The following is a 9,077-nucleotide window of genomic DNA, read 5'->3' on the forward strand; positions in this document are numbered from 1 at the left end:
ATCAGTCTGAAAAATGGAATAGTGTGAATATTTGCAGAGTATACCTTTGTAAATCACAAGGGCCCTATATAAAGTCTCCCCTAATGTGCAGCTACCATTATGTGATTCTGGGCAGCATTGGGCTAAATTGGGATGTAACTGTTTACTATAAGTGTTTGTTGCTTATGGCTTGTTATAAAGTAATATATGAGAGGCAGGCATAACTAGGAAAGGAGACATGGCTGTTGTCAGGAATTATATGAAGTTGAAAACATCACAGACGAAAATAATTTCCCAAGTGTCAAAATAATAACTACATAATCAGGCTTTAATTAGATTATTTCCTACATATATTAGAATGTTCTATTTGTATGCAAAAATGATTGCTAGTGTACATTTTCTCTGTTTTACAACTTAATAAATGCAGCAAACCTTTTAGAAGCATTGAAAAAAATTGAAGGATGTCCACTGAAGGATGACTGACATCGTCAAACAGCCCTAAACAATCACTTAATGGAATGAATATAGAATGGAAGGAAGAGCCAAACAAGAAATGGAAGGAACAACCAAATGAAGGAAGGAAGGACTGAACTAATGAAGGAAGGACTAAATGAATGAAGAAAAGATTCAAGGAAGGATTGAACAAACTAAAGAACGGAGGAAAACATTAACAAATGAATAAATGAAGGAACAAAAGAATGAAGGAACAAATGAATGAGTGGAAGGAATGAAGGGAAGAACGAACAAACAATCGAACGTATGAATAAAGGACAAAAGAAAGGAAGTAGGTTGGTAGGTAGGAAGGAATGATAAACGAATATCGGAAGATCACTAAATGCACTACAGAATGTTACATCCTAAACAAATTGGATGTAAACACATCAACTTTACAGTGTAATACTCACTATACTCTTAAGTACTTTTAAAATGGCTACATTTTACTCACATTTTGAATTTAATATACAACAGATACTTTTATTCACACTACATGTTTGTGCAAGTACTTAGGTATGATTTTTTAGTTGTCTTTCCACCACTGTACCTTTTGATATGAAATCAATGATCAATATCACACTCGCAGCAGTGCGATATGGCTGTATATCAGCACTGGTGGGAGGCCTTAGCCTCTCACCAATGCTTATATACAGCCACATGGCACTGCTACGAGTGTGATATTGCGTTTATACAACAGTTCGATGGCACAATCGTGTATATAAATAAGAAAATCAAACACGGGAAGTCTAAAAACCCCCTTTTATTAGGAACTACTTTCTTCCGCCATTCATTTACATCTGCAGCTGACACCAAAACAGCAGAAGCAGTTACTAATTCACTGTCACTTTAGAGCTAGTGTTAGAATTACTCTTCATAGCGTAATGTCTAAAGTGATGATAAAACAGCTGATTATGCTCACACTTTAAGATTATAAGGCTGAACGTGACGTGCCACTGTACCAAAGACGGGGGTGGGTGAAATTACGGGAGTCTTCCAGAAGAAATAAAAAAACGTGATGGTTGCAGGAGATTGGTATGAAATACGAGATACTCCCAGGAAAAACGGGAGTGTTGGCAGGTATGCTTACCAGTTTAATAATGATTTGACTAGCTGTAGTTAAAAATCAGACTGTGATAATGTTCTAAGCGTAAGGGTCTTATTATGCTGTTCTGTCGCCATCTTGTGGACAGAAAGCGTCAACTGTTTTTGGTCTACTACACTATGGCAGGCTAATGTCCAGAGACATGGATTCTCCTACCACTGCTATGCTGATGATACCCAGCTATACCTCTCTTTTCATCCTGATGATCCCTCGGTTCCAGCTCGTATCTCAGCCTGCCTGTTGGATATTTCACACTGGATGAAAGATCATCATCTTCAGCTGAACCTCGCAAAAACGGAAATGCTTGTAGTTTCTGCCAACCCGACTCTACACCATAACTTTTCAATCCAGATGGATGGGGCAACCATTACTGCATCCAAAATGGTGAAAAGCCTTGGAGTAACGATTGATGACCAACTAAACTTCTCTGACCACATTTCTAGAACTGCTCGATCGTGCAGATTTGCACTCTATAACATCAGAAAGATCCGACCCTTCTTATCTGAACATGCAGCTCAACTCCTTGTTCAAGCTCTTGTTCTCTCCAAACTGGATTACTGCAACTCTCTACTAGCTGGGCTTCCAGCTAACTCTATCAAGCCTCTTCAACTGCTCCAGAATGCAGCAGCACGAGTTGTCTTCAATGAACCTAAACGAGCACATGTCACTCCGCTGCTAGTCCGTTTGCACTGGCTGCCAGTTGCTGCTCGCATCAAATTCAAAACTCTGATGTTTGCCTACAAAGTGACTTCTGGCCTAGCACCTTCTTATCTGCACTCACTTCTGCAGATCTATGTGCCCTCCAGAAACTTGCGTTCTGTGAATGAACGTCGCCTCGTGGTTCCATCCCAAAGAGGGAAAAAATCACTTTCGCGAACGCTCACGCTCAATCTGCCCAGTTGGTGGAATGAACTCCCTAACTGCATCAGAACAGCAGAGTCACTCGCTATTTTCAAGAAACGACTAAAAACTCAACTATTTAGTCTCCACTTCACTTCCTAATCTGCAATTGCCTCTTTGAATATCACAATAACTGTACAAAAAAAAAAAAAAAAAAAAAAACTACTAACACTTCCCTTCTTAGACTTTACAGACCTGAAACTTGCCTTTAGTACTTATTCATTGTTGCTCTTAGTTGTGTAAATTGCTTCCTTGTCCTCATTTGTAAGTCGCTTTGGATAAAAGCGTCTGCTAAATGACTAAATGTAAATGTAAATGTAATGGCCACCGACGAGCTCTCAGAAATTGTAATTATTTTAAAATAGGCACTAATCTTGCAAATAAACTGTATAGTTGCAATCTAAACAACTACATTCTCACCTAAAAAAGCTTCAAAAGTACATTTTGTTGTCTAACAGCAGTAATATTTGTCAAACTGTAGTGTATCTCTGCTTATTACTGGCTGTATGTGGGCGGAGTAATACACAAAAGTGAAGGGTGAAGAGGCCTTCGTGTGATGTTACTGGCAAAATATCGCAAGGCTATCAGCCAATCAGATTCAAGAACCAGACAGAACTGTTGTATAATAAAAGATATCAATATGCAATACCATTTTTGATATTACAGAGATATATTGTCATAGCATGACGATATAAGATTTGAACTGTGCACAATAATGAATTGTTTTTGTACATATTAAAGCATGCAAGTTTGTATAATCTGATTAATACATCTAAAATTAAATATAAGAGAAGAAAATGCTAAATTAATCAATCCCTTTCTTACTCTGTTTTGGTCTAACAGTCTTTTCCTCTCTGTTTATGGTAGCAGGTGTATTTCAGGCCACCGTAGAACTGAATGCACAGATCAAATCTACTAACGCACATCTGATTTCTTTCTCAACTTAGCTTAATTTTTATATAAAAATATCACTCGTATTTGATACATTTTAAGAAAACTTATATGAGATATTAAAGTGGACACTTCACATGAATTTAATACAAGTCTTCTGTCTATATCATGGGTGTCCAAACTCCTGGGGGGGCCGGTGCCCTGCATAGTTTAGCTCCAAATTCCTTCAACGCACCTCCCTGGAAGTTTCTAGTATACCTAGAAAGCTTGATTAGCTAGGTCGGGTGTGTTTGGGGTTGGAACTAAAATATGGAGGACACCTGGACACCTCCAGGACCAAGTTTGGACACCCTTGGTCTATATAATCCCTTTTGTGAATGTAATGTGGTTACCAAAGTGGGATCTTGTGTTAGTTATTATATTTGCCCATTATGAGTTTTAGACAATTTTCAATTAATTCATTCATAAGACAAGCATTGGTTTATTCAGGTTAAATGAATTCAGATTAAAATTAGCACTCATAAAGGTAAAAAAAAAAAAAAGATCAATGATGGCAAATATTATTCCTTAATAACGGATTTAATTTCCAACACAAGCCATGACCTACTTCTGTCCATCTAGGCATGTGAGGAATCTCTTGTATTGCCTGTCTCTCTTTGTGTTCGTACATGGGTGTGAATAACTCATTAGACCATCCATTGATTGGGCTTCTCAGCTGCCTTGGTGGAATTTTTTCTTCTTTTTTTCCCCCAAAGACATGGGCTAAAAGGCAAAGCAATCGATCAATGATCAGGAGAGCGGTGATCCATGCAGGAATCTGAGTGCCAGCTGGCTAAAAGGCTCCCTAAGGACTCTGATGTTGTCCTCGTTTTCACTCAGAGGTCTTCGCTTAGAAACAAAGGAGTGTTAATGAGGCATAACAGGCCTGACTGTGAATATATTATTTGTTTTAGGTGTAATAAATGGTATCGAGGTGAAACTTGAGAGCTTGTCAAAATAAGTGGATAAATGGCACTCGTAAATATCGCGGTCGTGCTTGTTAGCATTTAATGGCGCATCCAGAGATCTATTGTGTTTTGCTTATCTGAGAGTAAAACATTGTGTTAACCTCATGACAAATGCGTCTGGAGGCTGCGGCGCTCTGATGGAAGAGAAACATATTTGGCCTGACATTTTGTATCTCCAGGAAATGCATTCATTACGGTCACCACTCAGACTTGAACGCTGCCTGGTTTAATGCATGATTGTCTTTCAGAGGAGGGGGACGCACGCATGCTATACAAAAAATAATGTGTATTTGATCAGAATTGTAATGGATTCGACCTTATAAAGGTAGCATAATTTTTATTTGGCCATTGGATGATTGCGAAGAAACAGTACGCACTATATTGTGCATTATTTTATATTTTAATGGGGGTTGCGCCACAGCCAAATTTGAGGGCCAGATCACATCGGGGTGAGCTCATAGAGATTATAAGTGCTGTAATTATTCAAACGCTAGAGTGCTTGTGAAAGAATTATAAATGATTGTTGTCATTTTGCTCTTTATTGCAATGCTGGCCTGTAGAAGGAAAAGGCCCAAGTACAAATATGTAGTTTTAATAGGCCAATAACTCTGATGTCCAGCTGGGTTTGGCTCATAAACACACAGGACTATAGGACGTTTAATTTCTCCGTAGTGAGAGACTACCTAAGCGAAAATCTTAGAAGTTTACTTGCAGTATTAAACATGTTTTCAGGCATTGTGGAATTGAATTTGTTTCACACAGTGTACACGGCATGTTCGACAAAATATTTGTTTAGCGAATTAGTTTAGAAATCACTTTTAAGCCCCTGAAGCTTTTGCAAGGTCTGTGAATTGCGATGACAAAATCTGTCTTACTGCTTACTTCTTAATAAAATTCATTAACAAATGGTTCAAAATGCACACAGAAGAATTTTTACATCATGTTAGATGGCCTTGGAGGGCTGTGAAATATACTGTACTTAAGGATTCATAACATTTGGTTTTATTTCGTCTTCTTTAGGAGTTGCAATGTGCAATGCTTTTTAATGGGCTCACTTAACCCTATCCCTAATCCTACCCCTTACAACAGGGGTGTCCAAAGTCAGTCCTGGAGGGCCGGTTTTCTGCTGTCTTTAGCTCCAACATGCTTCAACACACCTGCCTGGAAGTTTCTAGTACATCTAGTAAGAGCTTGATTAGCTGGTTCAGGTGTGTTTGATTAGGGTTGGGGCTAAACTTTCCAGGACACTGGCCCTCTAGGACCGAGTGTGGACAGCCCTGCCTTACAATGATGTCTCTAACTCAATTGAGTGCATCGTGTCTGACGTTGCATCTCTAAGAAATGGTTTAAAATGCAGACAGAAAAATTCCTACATCATGTTAGATGGAATTGGGAAATATAGTGTACTTAAGGATTCATAACAAGTACAAAGTAACAAGTAATATAAAGTAAATTACATAACAAAGTAATTTGGTTGTATTTCGTCTTTGTTAGGAACTAAAGCAGACATATTTCAAGTGGGGTTTGGCTGCAGACTCGGTGCAGTGCAATCTGAGTTGCATGCAATGCTTTTTAATGAACTCACCTAACCCATACCTAACCCTACCCCTTACAATGATAACTCTAGCTCAAATGAGTGCATTGTGTCTGACGTCGCATGTCTGAGAAATGGTTTAAAATGCAGACAGAAGAATACTTGCTTCATGTTAGATGGCCTTGGAGGGCTGCAAAATATACTGCATTTAAGGATTCGTAATATTTGGTTGTATTTTGTCTTCTTAAGGAAGTAAAGCAGGCATATTTCAATAGGGGTTTGGCTGCAGACTCTCTGCAGTGCAATCTGAGCTGCATGCAATGCTTTTTAATGGACTCATCTAACCCCATCCCTAACCCCTACCCCTTACAATGATGTCTCTAGCAGCTCAATTGAGTGCATTGTGTCTGACGTTGCATGTCTGAGAAATGGTTTAAAATGCAGACAGAAGAATACTTGCTTTATGTTAAATGGCCTTGGAGGGCTGCAAAATAACTGTACTTAAGGATTCGTAACATTTGGTTGTATTTCATCTTCTTAAGAAAATAAAGCAGGCATATTTCAAAAGGGGTCTGGCTGCAGACTCAGTGCAGTGCAATCTGAGCTGCATGCAATGCTTTTTAATGGGCTCAACCAACCCCATCCCTAACCCTACCCCTTACAATGATGTCTCCAGCTCAATTGAGTGCATCGTGTTTGATGTTGCATGTCTGAGAAATGGTTTAAAATGCAGACAGATAAATTCCTATATCATGTTAGATGGCCTTGGAGGGCTGCGAAATATACTGTACTGAAGGATTCATAACATTTGGTTGTATTTCGTCTTCTTAAGGAGTTAAAGCAGGCATATTTTAAGAGGGGTCTGGCTGCAGACTCGGTGCAGTGCAATCTGAGCTGCATGCAATGCTTTTTAATGGGCTCACCTAACCAATACCTACCCCTACCCCTTACAATTACGTCTCTAGCTCAATTGAGTGCATTGTGTCTGACATTGCATCTCTGAGAAATGTTTTAAAATGCAGACGGAAGAATTCTTACATCCTTTTAGATGGCCTTGGAGGGCTGTGAAATATTCTGTACTTAAGTATTTATAACATTTGGTTGTATTTCGACTTCTTTAGGAATTAAATTGGGGTTTCGTCAACTCCTCTGTAGTACATTAGTGTAACACAGATGGTTGTAGTACAATCCTGACTGAAAACACCTCACAAACTGTAAAAATGGCAATTAATAAAATGTTGGAAAAGCAAAAATAAATAAAGGGTCATTTGTAAATCTAGTCAGCATTCAAAACGCCGTAGATTAGAATAATAAAAATCCAATCCACAAATCCAGACAATATTGTAATCTTTTATGTAATCTTTTATGCACACTTAATATTATTAATTGATTATTATTAGTATTATATTTATTACATTTGAAGTTATATTAGTAATATATTAATAATCAGTTGAAATTGCTTTAATTTTTGAAACGTAAGTTTTACAATGTAGACTTCAGTTGGTGAGTTTTGATTTTCGTGGAAATTCTTTTGACTTTCTGCAGTGCTATCTGGTTTCCACAATCCATTTCACACGAATACTACTTCTGCTAGTATGTCATTTCTTTTCTTGATGCGGCACAGGTACATGGTGACCTTGTCTCTAGCATTGGAAGCGGCTCAACCTGCAATATAACTGAAAAGAGAGGGCAAAGGCTGGTGGACTAAGGCAGTCTGCCTTAACAGTGGCGGCATAGAGTTTGAGTTATAATTTAGCTCTCCTTGTGTTTGACTGATAGCCGGCCTCTAAAAGGCCTGTCTGCTCTGCTGAAAGCCTTGCTGATGTACGAGCATGCCTGTCTGACAAATCCTCCATGTCAGTCAGTGGCTGTCGGGCATTCATCATGTTTGTAATTTTTTGGGTTGTAAGTCTGTGCTGGATCTTAAATGGAGCAAATACAGTGTGATTCTTTGCAGCTGACTCTGTTGACTTAGATTTGAATCAGTCAGTACGTTTACACGAACACCAATAATACGATTAAGTCATTACTCTAATTAAGAGTCTACCATGTAAACAGAGATTTTGATACCTTAATCTGGATAAAGTCATACTCGTTGTAAAGGCAAATCAAATCAAGACCTTTGAACTATTTCTATTTTAGTCGCATTATAGAATAGTACAGACATATAAAAACCTTAATGAATCTATTACATTTATGTCATGTGGGGACTTTTTGCCATTTTTTGCAAAAGGATAGATCATGTAAATACATGACTCCATATTCTCCACACCTACCGAGTCAGTGGAAGAGTGGAGACACCTGCATTTCCAAGGGCACAAGTGCAAGAACAGTGAACTCTTGGAGACTTATCGCACTCTTCATGACTTTTACAAATGCTGTCTCGGAAATGCAGAACTTTTTTCCCTGTTTGGCACGAGGAAACAAATTCCTTTAAAACAACTCTTTCCTATCAGTCCTTACTTCATCTTCTCATCCAGTACCTCAGGGCTTACTCACACTAGGTACAGTTGACATGAACAGTGCCGAAGTGCGATTGTACCCCACCCCCTTTCCCCCAACGGCCTGCACTCATACTGCAGTTAACCTTCTGAACGTCATCTTACGTCATCGATGATGTGACTGTTCAGTTTAACAGGAATATTTTGCCAAACAGATCCAGAACTTTTGACCATCATAAATTATCATAAAATTCCTCGTGCTGCACGTTTGAGGTTTGCTGAAGGTGTAGCTGATGTGCAGCGAGGGGTTTGCTTCTTTAATAACGTACGACAGTATTATAAATAAATCCACGTGAAAGAGTCCTATAAAAGTGACGTCGCATTTTTAGTTTTGGGCTCTGGTGTGCTTTGCACTCACACCACAAGTGTACCCATGCCAAAGCCTAACCAAACCGCACTTTTGCACACCTCTTCCAACCGGGCCAGGGCCCGATTCGGAGCACTTACATTTGTCAAACAAACCAGGAGTGCACCCACTGAGACATGAATGAAATGTTGCAAAAAAAAGTGAAATGGCTGAACTTCAGTTTGAAAGTTGAAATGAAATGCACAGAAAGTATGTAAATCTTTTGAGGAAACATTGGAGAGCATGGTGATGTAATGACATTACTCAATCAATGTACTATGTAAAACAGGAACATTCTAAAAGCAACTCATATAAACACTTT

At 38.7% G+C, this 9,077-nt stretch overlaps 1 long non-coding RNA gene across 1 annotated transcript in view; it reads left to right on the plus strand.

Annotated features, from left to right (window-relative positions):
* Positions 1–9,077, plus strand: part of LOC147844617 (uncharacterized) — a 341,112-nt gene that overhangs the window by 168,721 nt on the left and 163,314 nt on the right. The window lies entirely within an intron of this gene.

The sequence above is a fragment of the Danio rerio genome, chromosome 4 (assembly GCF_052040795.2).
Source record: "Danio rerio strain M-AB ecotype USA chromosome 4, GRCz13ab, whole genome shotgun sequence".
Lineage (NCBI taxonomy): Eukaryota > Metazoa > Chordata > Actinopteri > Cypriniformes > Danionidae > Danio > Danio rerio.